This window comes from Panthera onca, chromosome B4, assembly GCF_046562875.1.
Source record: "Panthera onca isolate mPanOnc1 chromosome B4, mPanOnc1 haplotype 2, whole genome shotgun sequence".
NCBI lineage: Eukaryota > Metazoa > Chordata > Mammalia > Carnivora > Felidae > Panthera > Panthera onca.
Genome location: NC_138345.1, coordinates 101,971,695 through 101,999,637, shown reverse-complemented (window position 1 = coordinate 101,999,637; position 27,943 = coordinate 101,971,695). Strand labels below are relative to the sequence as shown.

At 37.4% G+C, this 27,943-nt stretch overlaps 1 protein-coding gene across 5 annotated transcripts in view; it reads right to left on the bottom strand.

Annotated features, from left to right (window-relative positions):
* The window catches only part of SYT1 (synaptotagmin 1), a 544,512-nt gene that overhangs the window by 272,625 nt on the left and 243,944 nt on the right, over positions 1 to 27,943 (bottom strand). The gene's annotated exons all lie outside the window — the stretch shown is intronic.

Below are 27,943 nucleotides of genomic sequence, written 5' to 3'. Positions count from 1 at the left end.
ATGAACACAATTATTTTGTTTAAAAACACTGAATGAATAAAATAAAAATAAACATGTATTTTTGATGAGTTATGTGACATTATGATCTTTAAAATGTATGTATAACAAAGTAAAATATACTAAATCATGTTTTTAAAAAATTTAACATTCTAAATAAAGTTAGAAAAACAGATTTTTAATGAAAATAAGTCAGAGCTACATAGATTTAGAAAATTGGGTAACATATTAGGCATGTAGTGCATATTATATAATACTATGTGAATTTGTTATCATCTAAAGCATTTGAGGTAAGAATAGAAATGAGCAGATAAGGTCTTCATATTTTTCAGATCTGTAGAGTATGGGATCAATAATTACTAAATTGATGAAATAATTATTGGGAAAAGAACAGAGTTTATTAAATACAGTGTAGACATTATCATTAAAAACAAATTAAGACATGAACCAAATTACATAGTAAATACTATACATGTTTACTAGATAGTGACTTTGACTGGAATTTTCCTATTTAATACAGAACTCTCCTAAGAAACTTAAAATGTAAGGAATTATATCAGTGTTTCATTCTCTGGACATCACCAGCTATAATGATGTTCAACCCAAATGCCTGATCCTTGAGTTAATTGATCTGTTGTTTAATTATGATTATGGAAAAAAAAAAACTATTATTTTCTCAATGCCAAGCCACTTTCTCTTTTTGAGGTACAATTTAACTCACTTCAGCTTCTATTTCCCTGCCCTGTGCACTTCTCCATTAAGAGAATGAAGTTCCAGTGGTGGGAAATGAGTCAGCAAGAAATTCAATAGCTTCTCTCTAACCAATTTCCTTGTTAAGGGCAATATTAGTGGGAAATAGCACTAGCTATCCTTTATACATAGACAAACCAAAGGCAGCTTAGTATTTACACTCCTGGGTAATTCATAACCATACAAGGAGTACTACAAAATAAACATGTACATAAATAAGTTCATCATTTGCTTAAGGGAGTTGAAATTTATCAAAATAAAATTGTATCCATCCCTTCGTTCATTTCTTCACTTGTTCAATAAGTATTTGCTATGTAACTATTAAATGTAAGGCACTGTGCTAGACATATGGTAGTGAGTTAAGATAAAATACAGTAGTGAACAAAACAAAACAAAAGAGTACACCTTCATGGAGTCTACTATTTATAAAGCTGAAGACTCAGACATTAAACAAACAAATAATTGCATAATTACCTTTGTAATGGACTATGTGAAGAAAAAGTATAAGGTCTTTTCAGAGCATTAAAAAGGATGAAATCCATGCAATGTAATTTATAGGGGGAATCTGTAACTAGGCATAGTTAAAAGTCTAAAATACTCATCTGGAAGTTGGCATGGGAGGTTTGCTAAAGAAAAATGAACTTGACATTGAAGTACATTAATTATGACAAATGATTACAAGAAGGTAGGAAACAGAGTAATAAAAAGAAAGGGTAATTGAAATGGAGAAATAAACACCAATGAAAGGATAACCTCTGTGGCATGGCTTGTAGAAATCCTTTTTTTTCAGAAGTGATTAAAATAACTTCTGGGGATTCAAAGGGAACACTGGTGATTTTATTGCTTATAATTTTGTGACTTGCTTTTATACAGCAGCCTATAAGTTGAGTTTAATTGAATCTCATTTAATTGTCTGATGATTGTTGAATTAAGTTTTTCTAAAACAGTCTATATTTTCTTTCTAAATACGTAAAATTTACTATTCTGCTTTCAAGTACCAGGAAAGTTACTGCTTTTAGTTCAGCTTGCTATGTGAGAAGAGAATTCAACATAACATTTATGAAGCAACTACTATGCACACAATTCTCAGCTATGTGATTTTAGTCACCAAATAGACTTACATCTCATGGTTTCTACTCCAAAGGAGCTTTGACACAGCGTGAGGTGTATGTGTACATTTGTGTTCGGAGTCCTTCTTTTGTATGCATCTGTGATGGTCTAAAATGATATAAGATTGAGCTATAAAAAGTAGGTAAAATAAGGAGGTGCCAACACAATGAAAAGGACAAGATGAAGTGAAATTGTCTTTTGAGGCAATCTAATGAAAAGTAGGAATTAGAAAGCCATACACTGATAAATAGTAGGGGTTGCAAAAATCATGTTACAAAAGATGTAAATTAGCATTGGTTCTTTGCTCAGGAAAGTAAGAGAAAATCTTTAGGAAATTATGGGGAAAAAAAGGTAGGTTTGCCATCCAGAATATGGGAGTCTGAAGGCAGACTTGCGAAGCTTGGGACTACTATGGGACATAACTAAAAATCACAGAACAGAATGGGTAAGATTATAAAATTTGGTCTGTCCAGAGAGGTCTTTGACAGTAGTATTTATTGGTGATTGGAGACTTCTTCAAGGGGAATCAATAGAAGCAGTTTCATCGTTTGGGGCATAAGAAACAAAGACTGCATGACACCCTGAAGGGCACAGTGTGGACAAACAGAATTGATAACTTGTTAAGCTTTGACAGTTTTAGATTTCTATGACTTGATGATTCTTCCACATTGCACTTCTTGAATTACTATGAACAAATGTTCTCATTGCCTCTTATAGCAGTCATGTTTTTAACCAATATATTTGGTATCCTATGAGCGTTTCCTATGAGCATTTCCCATGGGCAAGTTTGAAAAACACCAATGTGGCATTTGAATTAATTTTATATTTCAAAGTAAAAGACGCATGAGTGAGAGTCACGAAGAGAAATGAATTGCAAAATAAACCCAAATAAAACTGCTTACAATTAGGGATATTAGGCCCATTTTCTTCTCAACAGTTCTGCAGATAATGTAATGGTAGAGTCTATCATCTATTCAAGAGTATATTCCAGAAACTATGCTATGTACCTTAATATGCATTATTTAGTTTAACCCTCATTAATACTCCAATGCTATAGAGTAAGGTTATGCTCTTTATTTTCTATATATGGAGACTGAGGCCTAGAGAGTTGCTAATAACAACATTGTTGCTTTTTCCATGATGGCTGTAAGAGCAAATTGTCCACGGTTAGGTCAAACTCTGATACTCTGGATTGCTAAGAGTACCAAGTGCTGAATATAATGGAGAACAGTGGCATGATAAAAAATACAGAAAGTGTCTTCCAGCTACAACTAAATGGGATGGAAAGTTTTTTATTTGAGGGGTACAGGTAGATACAGGCCATTTCCATCTTGGAAAGGTAAGGCAGAATCATTGCTAGTTTACAGTGAAAGCTTATTGGAAGCTTACCCCACAGCTAATTCCTTGGGAGGCAATATTCTCAAAGCAAAATGAGCCAGGGTGTGAAGAGGTATTCTGGTGTTCTCAGTTCTGGGTCAGCCGTTGTCATGACTGACCCAGGTACAAGAGTCTGGTTGAAAGGGTCAGTTCCTGGTGCTGTCTGGCTTAGTCATTTGTTAGTGGGAATTGTGCCATCTGGGCCATGGATGTCTAGGATCTGGGTGCTGTTGGAGAGTATCCTTCCAGAGAAAGTCAGAAGCCCTCTTCCCTCATCCCAAGTGGGCTGAGGAGATCGTTAAGCCATGCCCTCTGGCCAATGGGAAAAAGAAGTGTCTCACTAAGGAATGTCAGAATGAGGTCTGTGTCCTCAGGAGGCCTGTGTCTCTAATCTCTAAATCGTAAAGACAATATGTTATGTAGGTTGTTGGTTACATAATCCTTATTAACTTGTGTTATTGACACTGCTTTCGGCTTTTGGAATTCAGGGGTTATAACTTTGGCGTTCTGACAGTATATTGCATAGCACAGCAATAGCATACTTTATTGATAAAAATTGAAAAGTAATTTGATCTATGGTAAATGAGCTAATTTGGGAGGAAATGTGGGTCAAAGAGGTGATGATGGATGCCACATTAGCAGAAGCCTATTGTGGTCAAGGGCTTCTAACACCTGTCTAAAACTTTATCTTCGCTAACACCTGTCTAAAACTCCCTACTCACAGTATTTCAGGAAATAGACTAACATTGCACAAATTCACAACCACAATGTGAGAATGCTTCTCCCAGTTTGTTTTCTGGCAATACATTAATATTTTAAGTCCTGAATTCAGACTTCAGGCTTTTGGTTTTAGAGAGAGCTATAACCTGAGCTAGCATATTCTTTAAACAATAAACCATGGGCCTGAACTGAGTACCCGTGTAAATGTAGTCTTACTAAATATTATTTCAAAGGGGGAAGTAAAGGAGTATTTCCTAAAGTAGCTTGGGCTGAGCTCTCTTCCATTTGAACAGAGTTTGTGATTTTTAATGAAATGGCAGGAAAAAAAAAGCATGTCTTAAGGAATTTGAGGGTAGCTACTTGTTCTGATTTTGTGTTTTCAAAATAATACTGAAGATAACATGACTGGGTTACGGGTGAAACATGACCTAAATCTGCACCAGTGCCAATATTTTTTCATTGGATGATGGCAGTCCATCAGGGCTGAACGTTCACCACTGCTGCAACTCAGTGTCCCCAATGAAAAAGACAGTTGAGCTCAGCATAATTAAGCTTTTTTTTTTTTTAATCGTATGCTGAAGAAAGACAAAACTTCGATGTAACAAAGTGAGGATTTAAATCTGTCAGTGGACAAATTTACACATGCTTGCCTAAAAGAAGGCTTAAGTTATACTGTTCACACACAAATACTGCAAAAGACAATATAAAATTTTGAAGATGTTTTAATTAAAGTACTTTTTAGGTAACGTGTTGTATGGTAAGTGATGCTTACTAGTACCATTGTTCCTATGGTAACAATTCCCCTAGCAACATGAAAAGATCTTGACAGGATCTGCTCTTGAGAATCCATTTTTGGAGTATCATCAGAGAAAACAACCCATATATTACTCTCTACACTAATCATCCATCTTTTTTTTATGTAAGATTTTCTCAAAGTCACGAACCCACGGGGTTACATGAAAACAATCTGGGGTTTGAAGTTCTGTTATTTCAGTTTCTTAATTGCCCAAGGACAACCTGAGTTTGACCTCCTGTCTTAAAATGCACTTGAGGCCTAGCAATGTAACCTACAGGCCTTTTGTTTTTTGTAAGCAAAAGTGATATTCCTCAGGCATCTTGTGGCTAATGCAAATCAAAGTATTCTGTTTCAGGACCCTGAATCTTGGACTCATATACAGGTCTCTCCCACAATAAGTGATGGAACTCTGAAAAGAATTGGTTCTCAAGTGATTAAAAGCAGTGACAGTCATTTTATCCTGCTGCTCAAAAGACAAATGAAAGTTCCTATGAAATTGTGATATGCTTATAGTGTCTTATTTTTCCTCATTTTACTAATGTTCACATTTGATTGATTAAAATTTTCTTCACCTCCAAGCATTTTGCCAAATGGAAACACTCTATTCTATCTATCTTAGTAAGTGACTGTTTCCTGGCATGTGAGATTAATAAAATGTCTTATTGCTAAGTCTCTCATGGTTAGTCTATATGAAGGTTGATTTGTTTTCCTTTTTTCTGGCCACAGCTTTAGTTTCCTTATCCCAGCCAGCCATGTATTTATTTCCATCTTTCGTACCTTCCAGGAAGTGCACATTTTTAAGCCCTCTCATAAAAAGATAAATTATGTAAATATCAAGTAGCAGAGAAGGGCCTTAACTTCTCAATTATTTTTCAGTAGGAACTTCTGACTATTAGAAGTGAGCGCAAGATGCTTACCTGGCACCACAGGAGCCGCTCTGGAATTGTGCACAGGTGTGCTGCAGCACGAGCGAGCTGCGGGGTCTCCAGGTGCAGCACTGACCTGCACTGTCTCGGTGTCAGTCAGTGGTGATCCTGACATTTCCCGAGGACCTTTTCCCGAAATACCAAACTAGAGCCACACAGGATTACTGCATGGCGCCCGGGCTCTGTCTTCTCTCTGGCTCTCAGCAATTCTGCTCAGGCCTCACACAAGACAGCTGCTCAGGCACGTTCAAGGGCATTCTTGGAGAAACGATATGCTAATTCTGTATCTCCAACTGCTGCTAGCCAAGCTGGATCCTGATGTACTTCAGGGAGCACCCTGACGAAGGAAACCCAAGTCAATGACATATGCTGTTTAACCTAATGAATTATGCATTCAAATGCGATGTGTTCTTACGTCCCTGTGATACTCTTCAGAAGATACGGGATCAGTAAACTACTAAAAGTCATGAAAGCAGTAGAGGCAATGAATATCACATCCCAGACCCAACTTAATTATGTCAAGTAAAATATTTCTGCAATGTATATATTTAAATATGTATTTACATACATAAGACCGTTATTTTTGAGCAGTTTTAGGTTCACATGTGTTGTTTTTAAATAATACCTGGCCCTCCGTATCCAAATAATTATGACTAATCTAAATATTTGCAGACTTTATCCCAAGTACTCAATGATCTTTTTTTCACTGACAATACTAGAACATAGGTTTTGGTTGTTTTGTGCCATGAAATGCAAAATAATTAAACTAGCATATGTTCCTCATCTTTTTCAAGTGTGTAAACCTATATAACCACAATAGCATTAATGGAAGCAAACAAAATAGCTTATTTTAGTTAAATTATCCATTCTAGCTTATCTAATATCATATGTAATATCTTGTGTTTAAGTAAGAAATAAACAGTGAAGATACAAATATATGTTATGTGTACATTTTCAAAGGAGTGCATTTTGGAAGAAATAAGGACTCCATAGTGTCACAAAATATTAGAAGACAAAATTCCTTGGGCCTAAATTAGGGAAAAAATAAGCATAAAAATAGATTCATGTCATCAGTATATAGATTGAATCTGATCAGATAAAGCAGGTATAGAAAGTGTGATAAGGAGGGGTGAAATATTTGTTACCCAATGAAAAACATAGAACTTTGATATCTGAAAGGAAACAGATGGCATACATGCTCGTTTCCACAGATATATAAATAGTCTGTGTTTTAACAAGACTCAGGATAGAAGGCAAGGGGAACAGGATGGCCTACTTTCTTTTAAGATGAATCCTTAGGAAGTTTCCTCCCTTGACTGTGTGGCCTTGACAGCCAGTTCATCCTGATGTAGGCAGGCTGAGTTCAGGTTGGCATTGTGACTACAGCGTTCTGATGCCAAGTGGCCAGGCAGTTTTGTTTTGTTTTGTTTTGTTTTGTTTTGTTTTGTTTTGTTTTGTTTTGTTTTTGAGGGAGACAAAGAGAAGTTGTGACTGTGGTGCTGGCAGCATGTTTACTTATGGGCTTCTCCCTCCAAGACAGCACAGAATTTTAAATCCTGAGGGGGCAAATGCAACCAGGATGTAAATTGGTGATGGCCAAACTTTAGCATGCATAAGTCAACTGGGAGTTGGTAAAAATAACAATTCAGGGCCCCTATCCTCAAAGATGACGACTTAGCAATAAAGCTGGGGAGACATCCAGAAATTCTGCATTTGATAAGCATTCCAGGTGACTCTGATGCTTGGTAATGAAGCGCACGGTCTTTTATAGGTCAGGGAGTCCTGAGTTCAAACTCATAAATGGCTCTAAGAATTCAATAGGATTCAATAGCAACTTAACTTTGCATGTAACTTCTTTGCAAAGAACTAAGTATCTTTCAGAAAAGTTAAATTGCTGTTATCTTCAGACCACCTGGATATTGAAACCAGCTAGTAAAAGTATGCTAAATCTAAAAGGGTGTTCTGTTAGAAAATGGTTTTTGGAGATACCAGAATTCTAGAGGACGCTATGTTATAAAGGGAAACGTAACTCTGCTTTCTATACGAGAAGATGTAGGCTTCCTGGGGACTTACAGAAGAACCTGTAGAGTCTACAGTTTGTAGGCTTTCCCTTAATGGAAGCACATAGGTTGTTAGCCCAAGTTCCCCTGGACTGTGCCGTATGCCCCATGTTCTGAAAGACTGTAGCATAGCAAGACCTTGGCTGTTTTTCTAATGCTAGCAGGGCCTTCCCCAGATGAAGTGAGTCTCTGGCAGCTCTGTGCCCCTCAGGGAAGCCAGGGGCAAGAGGAAAGCCATATGCTGCCTCTCTGTTCCTGCTGTGGGGAGCCACTCGTTGTATTTCTATTAATTTCGGCACACCTGTTAAATAAATTCAGGACTTTGTGTAGGTTCAGATGGTCTTTTCTTGCCAACCCATGGTCCACCTGAAATGCTGCATACATAGCAACACAAACTGCAGATAGGTTTTGTGCATAATTTAGTAAATGAGGGATAGAACCCACAGTCACCCACTCATTCTGCACAACCGTCTTGTTGCTCTACTGACTGGGTTGCCTACTGGTAATACAATTCTTTCTCCTGCGGCAAACCAAAGAGAGATGTCTTGTGAGAGAGTCAGTCAAAAGAAAGCAACATCAAACACTGTAACCTGGTCTATAATTTGGTTTTGGGAGAGGTCTATCTAAATACTGGGAACAAGTGCAACATGAAATATTAGGAAAACACTATAGAAATAGAATGTAACACTATAATTTCCCAAAAGCACTATTAAAATAAACTCTATAACCTGTATATGCTGAGTACTTAAAGGATTCTTAATCATCAAGTCTTTTTGTTTGTTTGTTTGTTTGTTTTTAAAGTCCAATAGAAAGAAAATTAACTATGGAGTACCCTGTTACAGGCCTAAAAGGAACCAGAAATTTATCTGATGCCTCCTCAAAACATTGTGGGAACATGGATATGTATTTATTGTCATGGTCAGAAATCATTCATTCTTGGGTGAGGAAATTGAAGCAGAATGGCCATTGAGACTATCGTTTGTAGCCTTTTTAGCCTGGCAAGTTCTAGATCTGAAACTCTCTCCTGTCACCAGATCTCTGTGACTCCAAACATTTCCGTTCTTGCTTTCTCAACTGCTCAGCTCTTAAGCCTTTATTCCAATCTCCAAGTTCAAGCCTTAAACATTTCAGCCTCAAAATGGGTTTTGAGACTGAGAATGAGGCTGTCAGCTACCTCCTGGAATAAGGCCCAGGACTAAGGACACAGGGGTGGAGTATTGTTTCTGTGGAGAGGCTGTGAGCTATGAAACAGGTTTAGGTGATTCTGGTGAAAGCAATGTGTGGCCAAGCCATATCAGAGCCTGTGGTGAAGGAAAAACCAGTAATACTGATCCTGCCTTCATTCATTCATAGTTTTAAACAAAATGTTTGTTTATTATTTTGAGAGAGAGAGCATGAGCAGAAGAGGGGTAGAGAGAGAGGGAGAGAGAGAACCCCAATCAGGCTCTGTGCTGTCAGTCCAGAGCCTGATGCAGGGCTCCATCTCACAAACTGTGAGATGATGACCTGAGCCGAAACCAAGAGTTGGATGCTTAAGCAAATGAGCCACCCAGGTGCCCCAATCCTGTCTTTATTTAATATTTTGGTATTTTTCTCATCATGGAATTTTGGATGAATTCTGATTTTAAAAACATTGCATTAGGAGTGCCCGGGTGGCTCAGTCAATTCAGTATCCGACTGTTGGTTTCGGCTCAGGTCATGATCTCATGGTTTGTGAATTTGAGCCCTGCATGGGGCTCAGTATTGCTGGTATAGAGCCTGCTTGGGATTTCTCTCTCTCTCTCTCTCTCTCTCTCTCTCTCTCAAAATAAACTTGAAACATTAAAAAAAATAAAAACATTGTATTAAAATATTATGTACTTGATTACAGATTTTTTTCACCATCTTAAATTTTGTGCATGAGACATGTGCCTTACTTGCCTTATCCTGGCCCTACCCTGAGTAGAAGTCTTGCAGAATACAATGTATTTAACAGATAAGTACATAGTATGTGATATTGAGGTAAACATATGAAAATGAAAGGGAAGAAATTCACATTTATGAGAATATACTATATATATGCCAGATACTATATTTATATATATCTCTGAATATAACATATCACATAATATATATTTGCTGATATAGATCATATAATATGTATGTATTGATGCATATATTAACAAATATGCTTTATAACACACACATATTCTCATTTAATCTATGGATTTTATATGTTAAAGGTGAGAATAGAATAGTTTGGAAAGGTTAAATAATTGGCCCAAAGTTGCAGGGCTGGGGTCAAAGGAGAAGGTGAATGGAAGTCAGAGTAATGTGTTTATAAATTGAGAGTAAGTCATAAACACTAATGGATTAATAATTGTTGGTGTTATTGCATTTGGGAAACGCAGCAAAATATCATTCAAGGTGTTATTAAAGAGCAATGTTTATACCTCGTTCCCTGAAATTAAAAATAGAAATTTGATGCTGAGAATATACGTTTCTAGTGTTATCTTTTCAAAATTTTACAGGAAATTTTTTTGGTTATGCATCATTTCTCAAGCTTTTAGTTTGAATTACTGCTATTTTAGCAGTTCTTTTTGTGTATCCCAGTAATATTTAGTGAGCTATGAGATGGAGGGAAAATATTTAAATGTCAGAGGGCTTCAGAGGTAAAGTATTTCTCTATCAATCAGTACTGGTGAAAGCTATATGTGTTAGAGTCAAGATCAGGGAAATCAATATTAATTATTTATGTTGCTCTTCTTGTCGTGGTGAAATAAATATCTATGAATGACGTGATGGTTAAATCAGTATGTGTTGGGGCTTGAGAAAGGACATGAATATCTATGATCATATTTTTATGCATTACTGCCTGCAGAGTGGAATAAATATCTGCTAACAACATGACAGCAAAGAGATTTGTGCAGGGGATAAAGGAAGAAATATCCATAGTCAATACAAAAGCAGGATCGTATACATAAATACAATGTGCTGGGAAAGGTCAGCAGCGCTCACAAAAGGTTAATACGATATTGAATGTTTAAAGAAGTAAATTATAGAATTTCAGCTAAATGTGACTTTTATTCAAGATAAAAGAATATGCATTAAAATGTTTATGAAGTACAAATTAAAAAATAGACTTAAGATTTTATTTTTACACTGAGGGTGTAATTTGCAATATTTTCAGAAGTACCTTAGTGACAGGACAGAGATAGAGTAAACTTTTAGTGTTAGGAGTCAAACAGGCTTGGTTTTGGGAACAGCTTTTGTCACTTATAAATATGACTTAGGAGAAGTGTTTTAACACATTGTTCTTGTATAATTGTCGGTAATGATAGCTACTTTGCGGGTTGATCATGAATATTAATGCTATAAATTGCCAAACACACAAAAAAAACTTCCATGTACAATACCTGAAACGTATCAGTTATTCAATAAACGGTACACCTAACTGTTGTTGCCTTTGGATACAAAGGACACTACTTGAGAACAAGTGTTTGACATGACCTACAGAAATGACCTTGCGTACATGGAATAATGAAAATAATTGATGTTTTTCTTGTTTTCCAGATAAGCAATACCTGCAGAATTAAAAATGGAGAGGAAAATCAATTTTAATATGCAGAGAGAGCCCATATTTAAAATTGATCAGTTGCCTTATAATTAATGAAAAACATGATTTTCCCCCCTTAATACAAGGGATTTACCTTTTACATGATGTAACTTCATTTAATAGATTTTTCTTTTGGTTTAACAAAAGTAATAAGTTACTGACCAAGAAGAAATATTTGAGCAAAACCTGCATTGGTTAATGTTAAAAAATGAAAATCACAGAGATATACTTGCTGCCTTCACTAATTAAAATGTCATCATTAGGGTATTATATGTTATTAGAAGCTATGGAAAATAGTGTAATAGTAATGTGTAAATACAAAACACACACACACACACAGAACTTGGGAGAATAGAGGTTCGTTTGCAATCAGGAAATGACTCACCCAAGTGCACTAATGTGTAATGCCCAAAGTTTATTGCCGGTCAAGACTGGCAAATAGGGTGGTGGTTGACAAAATGACTTTAGGATCTTCATGTTTGGATTCTAATCTCAGCCCTCACCTCTTGTGAGTTGATGGATCTCCGTGTCTTTTGTGTGTGCATGTGTGTGTGCGTGTGTGTGTGTGTGTAAAAGTGAGATAAAATATCAACCTCATAATATTGTGTGAAGTTCAACCAAGATAATGCAGTTAGCAGGTCTGGCTGTTAATAAGAGCTTGATAGCAGCTGAATGAATGTCTACTCTACTAACTGGAATGGCATATTTATTTTTATAATAATGGAAAATTAAGTGATTTTCTGTCTAAATGTTAAATTTAAAAATAAAAAAAAATAATTATTCTAAACATAGAACTATTTTCCAGGCTTTGAACTCAACCCAACTCCTTTCAGGCATTTGGGAAATTTCCAGGCCGTGTTGTCTCAGGCTACTGTTCTGGGCTTTGGAGCAATTGACATGGCTTAGAGTGAAAGCTTGCCACTTTGATTTGCTTCCTCCAGTTCAGATAGCAAAAGCTTTTAATTAATAGCTTATTTTAATTACTGTTGCCAGAATCTTATTTTCTCACAAATTCAACCATTCCAAAAAACCTGAATCCCTCAACCTTTCTACTTCTGCAGGAGAATAAGCATCCATTCGCCACCACCAGCTCCTGTCTCTTGAAGCCCCGAAGGTAAAGGCAGGGTGTAGATCAAGCTGATGTCCTTGAAAAAGTACCTTTTTCAATCAAAAGCCAGATGCTCACAAAAGCAAGATGCTCGTGTCAACCAAAGGGCTATTTTTACCACCCAACTTTCTTATTCTTCCTTATCACAGAATGAAATGTCGAATAATTACTTTATGAATGTCCAGTCTTACCTCCCTGGAAGATTGTCATTTCTTTAACTTCCCTAATGCCCAATCTTGGGGTAGGCACATGGTAGTACTCAGTGAAACCTTGTTACTTATTTATTAGTATCTGAGAAAAGCTTAGACCAATTTTATACTTAGAAAGAAACAGAAGAACTCTCTGTAGATTGAAGGGATGAAATATGATGAGTGAGACATACACAGTACCCAAATGACCTACAACTTAAAAATGTATATATTTTGAAAAAACTCGAATGCGAAATAAGGGAACATTCTACCATTCTAGTGCAGCTGATGTCTTTGAAGCTTCGATTGCCTACTTTCGTGAAGCCACAATCAAATCTTGCTAGGTACCAATCATCAGAGTGTGCTAAAGTGCAAAATCTTCATCGTTACCCTGACATTTCATTTAGCTTCTGCTGAATACTCAGTCAATTCTTCCAAACTCAGAAAAATGTTCCTCAGCATTTATCTTGTCATTTTGATGATGCTATACATCCCACAATCAAAGAGAAATTGTCAGGTCTCCTTTTCTTTTATAGTAATTCAAATATGCCTTTGTAAACCTGAATTACTTGCATTGATTGGTGAAAATGATTTATTTTTCACACTTCCATATTGCTCAGGAAGAGGAAGATGTAATTGTTCAGTTTACATATATACAACTTTTTTTTAACTTTTAAAGTGGAGGTAGATTTGTTGGTCTTCCATGTGTTCACATTGGCTTATAATACATTTGAGAGTGTTGTTTTGTTATGGTGGGAAAACTAGTTAAAATATATATGAAAATTAAATTAATCAAGCATTTTGGAGTCCCCAAATCTTTTTTGAAGAATCCTGCCACAAGAAAAGTGTGGTATATGAGATTTGGGGCCAATTTACTGAGTCCCAGTGAAATCAGAATGGGCTTTTTATTGGAATGAGTGGCAGAAAATTGCCAGCATGATCGGCACTTCCAGATTCAAGAATAACAGATAATTTCTGGTATCTGAAGCCTGTAATCTACAGACACAGATGACTACCAAATCCCCAATTCGAGCGAGGCCTCTTTCCTGAATTCTGGTCTGTTCATTGAGCTTTATACCAAATGAGCTGCTGTCTCTTCAACCTCCAACTCTCTCAATTGTGCTTCTAATCTTTCCTTTCAAAACTGGCTACCCTGTTCACCTTTCCTGTTTCTACCAAAGTTGCTATTAGTTCCCGAGGCACTGAGATGCAGGAATGACATTTAAATTTTCCTGTACATGAAGTAGCCATTGAATTCTGTGCTTCTTCTTTGGTACTGCCTTTCATCCCTAACTCTTTTCCATTTTGGCTGGTTCCACCCACGTTCAGGTCTGTCATCCCATCCTCATGGGGAGCGATGCCAAGCAGAAACAATGACCAAAAGAAAAATCCTTTTGTGCAAGGAAACCTTTAATTGTCTAGTAGGAACAAAAACCACTGTAGTAAACCCACACTCCAAATTACTGCAAGATTCAACTACGTGACTTCTAAGGAAACAAAATAGGGTCCTCAACTCAGAAGGAAAAGCAAAAAACTCAACTAAAGTACAGTAGCTCCATATGTATACAGTTAGCTTGCTGCCTCTACTTTCTTCTCTTCTTTACCCCAATTCATGAGATTCTCTTTCATTAGACTAATATTCCTGCAACACATCAGTGTTACTTGTCTCTGATGAAATCAGCCTAGAGTCCCCAAGTCTTTCTTGAAGAATGCTGGGATTTATCAGAGCGTAGTTACAGCATTACCTAGAGTAGATCATCTCTAAGGAGCTTCTGCACTCCAGTATTCTGTGATTTGTAAGCTCCCATGTGCAACCATACGTAAATAAGTCATGTGATAGGAATGAAGGACAGAGTTGTCGGACATACTGAAAGAATCATGAATCCGAAGTGTTTGGACTCAGAAGGACCTTCAAAGGCTACCTTCTACCCTGACCACTTCCTAGATGGGTATATTACTGAATTCATTACTAAAACCACAAGGTTGACAAACCCAGAATTCATGTAATTGATGGGCCCTCCCCTAACGATAGTCTTGGTCACAAAGTCCCTATTCCTGTATTTTCCACTCCACTTCCCTTTTACCAGCTTATTCAATAATTGAGGACATCTGGGACCCTATCTTATTGTGGGTCTAAAAATACTTTCCAACAACACCATTTTGAGGTGTCCAGATAGACACTCTAAATGAGATCATTTGACACTGCATATGTAAATCCTCCAAAATGGCTATTGCGCTAGAGTTTCTTAAGTGACAATTCCAGCATATTATAAGACATTTTAAATAATGCCTTTCTCCTTCTCTGTCTCTCTCTCTCTCTCTCTCTCTCTCTGTCACACAGACACACACACACATTCACACATAATAAACATAAAAGCTATATTTTAAAGGTACTGATGATAATATAGTTTTTGCCACTCTCTGAAACCTAATAAGGGCTTTGCTTTTCTAAAAGATAATCGTTTTTTGTTTGTTTTTACTAACTCTTTTAATAAGTAATCACTAAACTCCTCTATGCCATAGAATAGTGAAGCAAAAGAAGTCTCTGGTCTGAGGGGAGGTTACATTCCAATGGTGTGAGAAGGACCCTAAACAGACAGATGCCACATGGTGAAAACAAAGGTAGGGTGCACAGGATGGGGAGCAATGAGATGGGGACTCACTGCCTGCTGGGAAATTAGGAAAGGTGTCTTTGGTGAGGTGGATTTTGAATAGGGACTGCCTTTTCCATAAAGAGTGCATGTTCCTGTTTCAGGAACATCACAAACCTATTGGCAAAGTGATATTGATAGTAGAGCAGTTGAGAGACTGATAGGTTGTCCATATTTTAAATTTTGTATAGATAAGCCAAGAACTAATAAACATTGTTATTGCCTTAAAATATCTGTCAAGGAAGAATGGAGTCCTGAATTAGGAAGAGGAAAAAAATAACTGGTATGTTATTTTCCACTTACATAGTTTTTAATACTTCCCATTCATTTTTCTTGAAGGTTTTATGATTTAATTTTCTGAGGTAAAGTGATCTGCTAAACCCTAAGACACACACCAAAGATGGAATGGATTAGTATTCATCAGAAATAATGAGAATCAGGGTTGTATATGTTTATGCTATATATTCCTTGTTAAAAATAAAAGTCACACATGGATAGAGTTGGAGAAAAGATACCTAATGTATTTTCCCTCTCTTTCAATTATCTTTACATTTTATATATATATATATATATATATATATATATATATATATATATATATATATACTTGTATATTCATTCATATATATTGAATGTACACAACTCCTACATGGAACAGTCTCATTTTCTATTCATTCCCTACTCACTTTCTCCCCAAAGAATCAGAGAATATACCGTGTGATAAAGATGATGGTGGTGGTGATGAAAACACTCTTATTGGGCTCTCTCATTTCTAGGATCTATAGTTTGTCTAAGTTTTTCCTCAAATCTTTGGGTTTGGTATCATAATCTTCTTTTTGGGTGAGGGAATAAAAGTTCTGAGAGGTTTGGTATTGGGTCCAAGATGATACAACGAAAATGTTGCAGAGAGTATATTATGACACCGGGTATCTAGACTATTGCCATTACATCCGGCTGGTGCTAGAGAATTTTTCCCTAAAGTAGACTACATAATTTTGAAATGCAGTATATACTTCTGGCTATGTTTCAGGTAGAGTCAAAATGTGAGTTTTAGAGAGTGAATCCTGGTTTCCTGTCTGTAAGAGTTTCATTTGACACCTTGACCATGGCTTAGTCCATGAAATCCTCATGGAGTGGTTGCAAGCATTTAGTACGTAAATGCAGGTTTTTGTCGTGTGCCTGGAACATTGTGTGTGTGACAAATGTTAGCTGAAAATATGAGAAGAGCAACAACAAAATAGAAACCGGGTGGAGAAAGAGATTTCTCCCAGCAGTGTTTAAAGGAGTCCTTAATTAGTCTCCTCTTCACTTAAGGGAAGAGTAAAGCTATTCAGTGTTTTTGTTGTTGTTAATTTTCTGATTATGGAAATTGGTACTTTTATTTAGTAACTTTTATAAAGTGTTCTGTATGTCTGTTTCAGGTTTATAAGGAATCACGAGTTTGAGCTCTTTGAGTTCTAACACCAAAAATGGGAAATGAAACCTTTAGACATCTGCTGTCAGTTGTAAAATGCTTCAATTTTATTTTAGGCAGAGGAAAAAATATATAGTAAGATTACATGCACACAGGAACTGGATTTATGCAGTAAATATGTCTCTAAAGTATAAGAGAACAAAATGTTCACTTGGTATGCTGTGGTTAGGAGTGTAGGCATGAACAAATCAATCCATCCCTACAAGGCTTAGTTCCCTTATCTGTAGAAGGGGGATGATGTTAGCATCTAGAAGATCAAATGAAATAAGCATTAGGTGTTATTTTTTTAATGTTTATTTATTTTTGAGAGAGAGAGGCAGAGTGCAAGTGGGGGGAAGGACAGAAAGTGAGGGAGACACAGAATCCAAAGCAGGCTCCAGGCTCTGAGCTGTCAGCACAGAGCCTGACATGGGGCTTGAACTCATGAACCATGAGATAATGACCTGAGCCAAAGTCAGATGCCCAACTGGCTGAGCCACCCAGGAGTCCCTAGGTGTTATTATTTTTTAACATCATTGCCTATTTTGTTTCTTCTTTGATCCTCTTATGTTCTGATTTCTGAAGTGACAGCCAAGGAGTCTGATAATCAGTTCTACAAATTTACTAATGGGACATTTATCGTTTGCTATTTGCTTTCAGCAGTTACTTCCTACACACACACACACACACACACACACACACACACACCGGGGCTTTGAGATGGGTAACTCTGGAAACAATGGAGTGGCTCAGAGAATAGGGCTCAGTGATGGGCCCTCAGTACGGAGGCAGGCGACACAAGACCTATTTTTAGATAGATGGGAATGTCAGGCAGGTTTTCCCTAGGAATCCACAAGTTTCTGTCTTGCTTAGTGTTAGAACCTGTTAGAAACGTGGAATAGATGGCAAATGAATTTGAATCTTTTGAAAGATAGTTCGTTCTTTTCATCATAACTGAATTAAACATACCCATTTCTGTGGGCGGCTATAGAACTTGTCTCCAAAAGGAAGGGAAAAATACTCCCTCGTAAAACCAGGTTCACCTCTCATAATTCGTCATTTTCCATCAAACTACTTTTAAAAATGATGGATGTTAATGATCACCTTAAGAGGTGTCATCATTTACTTAAAAAAATTGAGCAATTTGGATTAATAGAGTTATATCTCGGAGGCTTAGGCAATATGAGGAAGATCAGAATCTTCTTTCTGAAAACAATGAAGGATTTATTATTTACTAAGGACTTGATAGAAACAGAGCATCACCTTAAATACCGTCATGCTTCCAATATTTTATTTCCATATCTCTCACGCAAACTTACCAGACTGAATTTGCTGGCAATAAAACAAATGGAACTTATATGTGACCAGAAAAATTGGCTTTATATATCACATTTGGAATCTGAATCAGATATGTTCAAGTTCAATAACAGCTTAATTGATATGAAACTTTTAATAACCAGCTAAAATTCACACACACTTATTTGGAGTGTAAATCTGTTGACCTTTTGTTGTAGGAATTTCATATCATTTCTACAGTCTTTTACATCTGATTATATGAGTGATGATAAGTTTGAAGAAAGAGGGTATGCTTAGGACATGTGCTGTTGTGTAATTTGAAGGATCTTAGAAATCTTGCCAGGAAACATGATACAAAGAAGATACCTACTTCAAAAAGTGCTGAAAGGCAACAAGAGGGGAACGGTTTCATTAAAATGTGTGGTTAAATGCAACTTTTCTCAGTTCCCCTTTATCAGGGGGACAGGACTTTTCAATTTTGGAGAAATCTGGCTGTCACGTATTAGGAATAAATGGTAGTTGACTTGAAAGGCATCTACTGATCTATGTTGTTTATTATCCAGTACCTTGACAGATTATTGATCATTAAGGAAATATAAGGTTTGACTTCTCCTCTATACAAAGTCTGTCCGTGGGGCATTCAAGACCCGACAGGGCTCTAGATATTTATTTTTTGAAAACAGCTGGTAGGAAAGTTCCCTTCCAGTAGCATCTCAGGTGGCTCAATACACAAGTCTAGCAGACTTATGACCTGACCTTATGCCTTCCCCAAAGCATACGTAGCTAGGGACAGGCACTGGGATAGCTTGTGGGTGATGGTGGAGGTGGAGGATGACTGTCTGTGGTCCTGAGTGGGAAGAAGGCAGAAGGATAAAACTGAATACGCCATTAGAGAGGCCCTGCTGCTGAAATCAGCAAGAAGCTAGCCATGTCGAATAGCTGTCAAACTTTCTTTCTGGATTTATTTGATATTACTTAAAAGTGCAGTCTCCATTTCATTCTAGGACATTAGAGAAACCCAACAAAGAGAAAATGCTTTCACCTTCAATTAGCTTATGAAGTTGCCCACTTCTACGGACCAATAGCATTCACACACCAACTCCAGGAATGCCTGGAAAAGAGGGGGTTTGAAGCATGTCTCTTGGCAGCTAAACCCCGCCCCCTCACGCTGGGAGTCAGGTAGAGCAATGAGCAGTGTGGGTGTGAACAGTGGGGTCCTCAGGATTGGGAAATGTGTTTGCCAGAGGAAAAGGAAGGGAAAGACACACTAGGGGTAATTTCAGGGAAGAGGAACAGACCCCAGCCCTGGACCATGCACGAAGGACAGTGTGACATTATGGACTAAGGCCCCACTATTCTATGAAAGGTATTTTAAGACTACATGTAGATGATATCTGCAGAATTGAAACAGTATACCTCACTACTCTGAACACTGGCTCACATTCATAGGTAGTTGCTTTTTGAAAAAAGGACAAGTTTACAAGGTCCAGTGGAACTTCCTCCCAGGTCAGGGGACTTGGGAGGCAAGGCTCACATCCCTGGCATAATCATCAGTGAGTCACTGAACTGCTACATGCATTCGATTCTCAGCTGCAAAGTAAGAAATCTGGATCAGATGATGCCTATACCACCTCCGAGCTGTAAAAATAAAACATTCTAGGAAGTTCTCTTAAACCTTAATCACATATTTAACCACATGAAGCATCATATAATGTTTTGATAAACATTCATTTTTCATATGGAGTCCTTTTTTTCAGTGCTTTTCTTTCACTTGGCTAAGGTGTGCGGGGAACGAAAGTGTCTTCGAAGACACTGCATAAGCACATGTCATGCGAGTCCAGCTTTACTGATGACATGTTATTTTGGACAAGTTATACATTGTGACTGTAAAACTCTACTAAGTCGAAATTCACGAAACATGGGCACCACGAAGCTGTACTAAGCAGCTCTCCCTCTCAGAGTTTGCAATTTGTATTTAAAAAATTATATATACAAATTAATTGCTCTGTTTGCCTGAATTGACTGGATTCACATCCCCACATAAGACATCAGAACATTGTGATTTGGGTAAATGTTTTTTGTCCCCTAAACACAGGCCCAACCATTTCTTTGTGTGGTAATATTTCCCAGAAGCAGCAGAATGGGTAGGGATTTGGGAGCTGAATTCATTTGCTTCAGGGGAGGCCTTTGGATGCAAATGTTAAGCTTGGTTGGCTGGCCCAGTCTCTTGGATTCTATTGTTCCACAGCAGGCTTTAGGAGTCAGCTGGGATCTTCACTACATCTGGTTATACTGGGGATTAAGAGAAGAGGAAGGGAGATGATACTTTTCCCATCTGTGCATTGGAGGACGCCTGATTAGTTTCTGCCCTTACTCAAGGGGAGACTAAAGCTACTTAAGTAATTTAGCTTAGGAAAAAAAAAAAAAACAATAAACTTACAAGTTAATTCAGGAAATAAGGGAATTTTCCGGAATGATTTTAAGTGTTCCTCTCCATTTGTTTCAGCAAGTCTTAGGCTTTTTAGGTTCATTTGCAAGTATACATTTCTGCCCACTAAGCTGAAACACCAATGATGTCAACTCAACTCTCTAGACACTTAGTAAGTTCCAAATATAAACTCACCATTCTAATTTTTGTAAGACTGTGTCAGAGAGGGATTTCTGGTGATAGTGACATTTCCTGAATCTTAAACGGTGAGGAGGAATCAGAAAAAGTGAAGGTGTAGATAAGAAGAAGCTTCGAGGCTTACGGGGTATTGGGACCAAAGAAAAATCACTTGAGAAAACATATAAGGAGTTGGTGTTTCTGGAGAACAAAGGGAGGGACAAGGATGAAAAAAGATGAAGCTTCATGGAAGAAAGCATGAACCAGGTCATAGAGAGCCTTGTTAGGGAGTTCAGCCTGTTTTCTGCTGGAGATGGAGACACCTTAAGGTTTTTGAAAAGGGGAATGGCATATTTGCAATATCTATCTACATATAGATAGATATATGTGTATATATCTATATATCTATATGTAGATAGATATGTATATATAGATATAGATAGATGTGTATATATAGATAGATGTATATATATCTCCCCAGCAGTGTTGTGGAAGACAGAGTTGATGGAGTTAAAACTGAAGGCAAGAGAAACTTAGGAGTTGAGACAAGACATGATGATAGACACAGTAAGGAGAGGGTAGTGAAGATGGAGAGGACAGGCACAGATTCCTTAGTTGCACTTGGATGGCACTAAGGGGGTGAAATTTATAGAAGGATATTAGGGGTAATTGAGAAAAGTAAATGACCAGTCCTCTCCTACCCTGGCTGGATGGTGGTACCCGCAACCACTGGGGAATCTAGGGCACAGAGTAGAGAGAACAGGGAAATCAGTAGTGGATATTTGGACTAGAAAGTGTCTAGGGACAAGGAAGGGGAGCTATCTAGTAGGCAGCTGGGTATATGGATCTGAGGTTTAGAAGAAAGGTTATAGCGGGAAATAATGGATCTGGGGGTAATCAGAGTCTATAATAGCATTTGAAATTATGTAAAGAGACCAGAGCACCCAGGGAAATTATGTACCATCGAAAAGCAGAGTGCTCAGGACAGAAGCCTGTGGAGCTACAGCATCTAAAGAGCCAGCAGGACACATTTGGTAAATTACTTAACACCCCAGAAACTCGGGTAATAACTACTTTGTTTTTGTGTTGTGGAACCAAAGGAGATAACACACGGACAGTGTTTGACTCAACTCTGATGTTTACCAAATGTTCCTTTTTCTTTCTTCTTCATTTCTGTACCAGTGCTGTTGCTTTATTACATAGTAGAGATGGTAAATTTGATTACTGCTTTAAACAAGAGTAGAAAGTGTGCCTTTTGTTTTTGTGCCAGTTCTAGCCTGTGAAAATTGTATGTAGAATTGAATGAACTGGCCTGTCTATTCAAATTGCATTAAATGAAAAAATTGCTTAATATTACACTTGGAAAATGCTTAACCCTATGATCATATAGAACCCAAATTTGTAAGTGGATTGCTATACATACATTTCTAGAAATGTCTACTTCTATATTAAAAGGCATAGTTTTAGCAGGAGTGTGGCAGTGCATAACCAGTAATTCACGAGTACACATATTCAATAGTGACCTGGCTCATTCTATTGTACTATTTAAGTGCAAGGTAATGGGGTAAGTGATAATATTGTTCAAGAATAAAGAATCTTGTCAAATAACAATCCAGGTCATTTCTGTAAAGGTCGCCTTATTGATGGAATCAGCATATAGATAAAATAAGAGACAAGAGCAGGGATGTCCTATGGACAAAGGGGAACATTTTTCTGCTCTGTGCTACAGATTTTTTTTTAATCCCATGTGTCTAGCTCAGTACCAATTTATTTAGTAAATGAAATTATTTTAAGTTGATGATAGACATTTGTGGAAAATTTCTGAACACTTTGGCTGTAAACCCCTAACCATGATAATTATAAGTTTCAAGCTGTTAAAACCAAGCTGTTAAGCCTTAAGAGTTCTTATTTTCCAAAAGTAAACATACGCATTTATGGTATCTGGTCACCACCAACTATGTTGTAAATCTGACCTAGCTGTTAACGTGCGGTAACAACTGGTTTGAAAATCTCTGTGCACACAATTTCCTTTTCCCTTACATTTTCTATGGCTTTTCTTTCTTTTTTAAAAAAATTTTTAAATGTTTATTTATATTAGAGAGAGAGAGAGACAGACAGACAGACAGTGCGAGTTGGGGAGGTATATAGAGAGAGGGAGACACAGAATCTGAAGCAGGCACCAGGCTCAGAGCTGTCAGCACAAAGCCCAACGTGAGGCTTGAACCCACCTACCGCGAGATCATGACCGGGCTGAAGTCTGACACTTAATAGACTGAGCCCCCCAGGTGCCCCTATAGCTTTTTCATGGGCTGTGCTGGAGGCAGATGAGCCACCTCATGTGCAGAAATGGGTCTGTCAAGCCCAGAGCTGCTGCTCCTGCCAGGGGACAGAGCACGTTCGTGCTCACATTTGGAAGCTGTTTGCTTGATACGCCTTTACTCCCGAGGAGTGATGGTGTGGAACTGCAGTCAGGAGTCATCCACTGTGGAGTTGGTTGCTCCTTCTGAAATTGAAATAAATTGGCTGAGGGAATGTGCAGAACAGCAGTTGGTGAATTTAACACAGAGCACTGTGGGCCCACACGGATAATGACTGTATTATATTAAAGCAGAGAAAAGCGAAAGGGAAAACCTACTTAAGAACATTGTATTTCTCAATGCATATCAAGGCATCAAAAACGTAAACAGAGCTTTTATTATTTCAATCGTAGCAAAACGGAGTGAAGAGGGAATTCAATTAGCTAGTGAATGATTTCACTAGAACTTCCATCTCTTGCTAATCTGTCTTGTGTGTTGCTGATAGATTAATCTCTCTCCAGTAACAGGACTCTCAAGAAACAACTCCTAAACTCAAGAACTTGTTCTTCGTCCAGATCTGAAAGGCTTTACAGTTTGTACCCCAGCTTCCTCATTAATCTCTATTATCGACCAGTCTCTACATAGATGCTTCTCTGTTGGTAGAGGTGCTTGTGGGTTTCAAGGGAGGACAGTAAAAACCGTGGCTACGCTCCTCTCTGAAGTGGAAGAGAAAAGACTTGCGCATGCAGTCTTTTAGAGGTGGAAATCAGATTCAGGTGTAGGCCTTGAATAAGAGATTCTATTTGACCTCTTGTAGCTCACATTTAATAGAGATAAAATACAGCAAATAATTATGCTGTAATTGTCAATGACTAAGAGGTTGATTGGTCGAAGAAGAATATAGAAAGGGCTGATGTCCTAAAAGAGGGGAAAGACTCTGGTACAAGTGGATAAAACACTGACTTTGGACTCAGAAATCCTGGGTTTGAAGTCTACTTTGATCATGTTGGACATGCTATATTAATACTGTGTTTCTCATCTATAAGGTGACATATAAATAAGATGTTTTGCTTTACCAGAGATTTTGTATGCATTGTGAAATACCTCATCACCCTGTAAAAGAAATGCCCTGTCTTCTTACTAGTCAACTTTTACTCCACATTGTACACATTCTTGCCAGCGTAAAATCCCAACCACCTATCCCAGTGAACACGAATACCAATCCTAAACTTCTCTGCTGGGCCTTTTGGGTCTCTGTGCTCCAGCATTCCCAGTAGACATGGTAATACTAGCAATAAGAACATCAATAATAATGAAACAAGGACTACAAACACGGACTGAGGGTCAATTTGTTTAACAATCTATTATTTGCTTCCCATAAATTATCTTAACCCTTATTCTATCCCGTGAGGTAGGCATTATTATTTCCATTTAAATGGCAAGGACCCTGAACCCAGACAAGATAAACGACATTTCCAAGGTCAACTAGCAACTTAGTGAGAGAGCTAGCTATCAAACAGATCTTTTTAACTTCAAAGGTCTCAGGCTACCCTGTTCGGGCCACTGGAGTCTACCGTTCTGCCCTTTGAAATTTTCAGAATGTGGGGAAGAGAGAAATTTTGTAGGAACTTAATACATGTTTGGTTGGCAGACTAATGTATGGTATCAGAACGGGTCTAGAAATGCTCAAAGCAGCCCTAAATTGTGGAAGGGGCAGGCTCTCGAAGGGAACCTAGAGAACGTGCTGGGTAATAAAAGGAACACAGTAGACGGTGACAAAACTTCACAGAGGATCTCTGGCATCTCCCACGTTCCCAGCAAAAATTCATAATTATAAACTTTTGAAAATTAACTGATATTCTATAATGTGAGGAGAGGCTGCTGTGCTCACTTGATGGTTTCTGTGGGAATAACAAAATATTTCTGTGCAGAGACTACATTACTGCTCTTAAGACACTTCCTTGATATTTCATCTAGAGGTTAAAAATTTGTGTAGGCAGTCCTGTCTTTTAGATGAAAACAGAAATATCAAGGCAGAAAAATGAAAGGGGTTTTCAGGAGTTCACGAGGCAAAGTCATCGATAGATTTACGTTATTATTGCTGTTGCTCATTCCCTTGTGTTGAGGTGATAGAATGTAACTTTTTGAGAATTTAGCTGAATATGAACATGAGGAAACATTTGGAAATATGCCCATATGGGAGAAAAAAATATTGGTCTCTATGTAAGTGCAATTGAACCCTGTAGCCAACAAGAACAATTGTTAGGTCTTCTTTTTAGATAGCTCTTTGTCTGGAATTATTTGCAACCCAGTCCTGCCCAGAGGCAAGGAAAATGAGCTAGACATGCTTCTGAAACTCTTTTCAGAGTTATAATTTTATGATATTGTAATAAATTCCAAGATGACCATGGGGAGTGTGTTGTTCTACACAAGCATTTTGCTGCTACTGTGCATTTGCAGTAATTGGAGATAATTTACTATTTTATGAAGCATAACAAAATAATTGCCCTATTTTCAACTTTAAAGAGTCAAGACTAGGAGAGGTCTGGTCAGGATGATAAGTGATTCACATCTTCCTGTGAATGTTTCCTTTCAAAAATGTAAAATCATCACACAAAATCGTATTCCAGTTTTTCATTTTTAAAACATTTTAACCTTCATTTTATTAGAATGCCAATTTAGTGTTATTGAGGTTGTATAAATGGTGCTAATGTTTCCAATTTTAGTAACTCTTTACTTTTGCCCATGCGTGACATACACGTTGATTTCACAATCCAGTGGACCTCCTCCTTAAAGATAAATCAGTATTTTGTCAAGAAATAATCTGATCCATACAGGCCTGGCCAGCATTATCCAAACATATCTCAAGTTTGTGAACATACTTCAAATAGCTATATTCTGCCTGAGTTAAGAAATGTTTCTGGCCTTGTTTTAAATATCGCAATCATGACCTAGAGTTGAAGGCTGCGTGAGGGAATTTTTCCAGGGTTGGCTAAAGCCCCAGAAGAAGAGCACTGTAGGCAGAGTTGTTGGTTAGCTGTGTTGCCCCTCTGTAGATCTGGGCTTAAAACACCGAGGACGAGGGAGATTCTAGCATCTACCCCTTACCTCCAAATAACAGCTACCACCTAATCAGGGAGCAGAGGGTCGAGCTTCTTAAAGGAACAATGCTATCTCCCCTCACCTTTGGATTGTCCTACAGGTACCAGAGTTTGGAAAGTATTTCTGAACTTTCCTGAGGAGGGAATCTAACAATAAGGAAAAGATTTTCCTTTGGGCTCTATACTGTATAGACTGGATGAATTACCGTATTTACATTTTTCTTACAAGTAATGCTTTTCCACATCAAGGCTTTGACTAAAACTCTTTCTTTTCTCTGGCCTACTCATTCTTCAGATTTCATCTTATTCACATGACTACCTTAATCCACCAAGGCAGTATGAATGCTGGTAACCTGTGTTCCCACAGTGTGAAGTATCTCCCTTAGCAAAAACCCGTCAGGCTCTTTCCTTGTCTCTTTCTTCAGTTACACTGCTTGTTTAGTGACGGTGAGACCATGGGGGCTTGCTCACCCTTTTATCTTCAAAACATATTATGTTCTCTGTTACACAGTCAGAACACAGAAAGCATTGAACAGAGGCCGCAGAGATGGAGAGACAAAATAATCAGAGATAATTTGCCATTTTGAGGCAGCACTAAATAGAACTATGGGAATCCCTATGTTAAATTTGAAGCACCCCTTCAGATCAGAACTCTAGTAGCAATTTTTTTTTTTTTTTTTTTTTTTTTGCGGGGGGAGGGAAGTGGGGTTAGTGGTGAATAGATCTTTTATTAAAACTTCCCATTTCCCTGGTGGGTAATGCTGTCTTCCTCGTTCTCTGGCAATATTTCCTAAAGGTAGTATGGAATATGAATAGATGTTAAAGGAAAATAGATTTTATGGTCATCTGAGTTTGGAAAGCACTGGGTTGATAAAGTTAAATAAGTTTCATTTTTTGCATATGAAAGTCTGATCTATGCTGCCTAATGTGCAGTATGTGTGTCCAAAGGAAAGAGACGTGCAGATTTCCAAAATTTAATTGACAATAAAATTTTTTTCCTTACTAGAACATCTAATAGACCTTATAACCCAGAGAGTTGTTTGGTCACCTAATACCATACTTTGAAGCCATATCTCTTTAGCATAAAATATCTATCATTGAAGAACTGTTGAGTCAATGCCCAGAAGTGCCATTCAATGGTTACAGAACTTAAACAAGTATCCTTTTCTATTTTATTTTATAAAAACATCAAGTTAATTCATTGAAGTTGATCCCCTAACGCATGCAGGGATGTAAATTGTTAAAACTATATTTAGCAGTATATGCTTAGTATCGACACGATTAAATTTGACACCTAATACATAAAATATTTCAGTTAACTTATGTGAAATGCAAATACACTAAAAATAACTACTTTTGAAAACAGCAGTCAAAATTGACTTGACATTTTGGCATTGAAAAATATTTGGGCTTACTCATTCAGCAGCAGCTACCCTTAGATGAGTTCATTATCTCTTTATATACTTCTGTTGGCGTTTGTAGATGAATCTAAAGCAACCCCTTTATTTATCTAATTTATATGCCTTTCCTTTGTCTGCACTCTGCCAGTTTAGATGTCACCTGTAATAACTATGAAAAATTGCTGTGTGCTTCGTGTTCTTCTTCTTCCTTTTTAATCTGCACTAGAAGTTCTCCACAACTACCAAAGGGAGCTTAGTTTCAAAAAGTATCAAATCTAATTTAACTGTACTGAGTTGCAATCTCTCCTTCTAATAGGCATTTTGCTTAGTATGAAAACTCATCAGTAGGGATTCTTTTAAAATTGTTTCATCTATTTTAGGAAGATAAACTAAAAGAATGTGTTTATTTTAGATAAACTAAATATTTTCTGTAATACAATGGTGTAATTAAATGATGATACTTTCTCATCCTTTGCTTTGAGAAATTGAGTTTCTTACTGCATTCTCCATTCA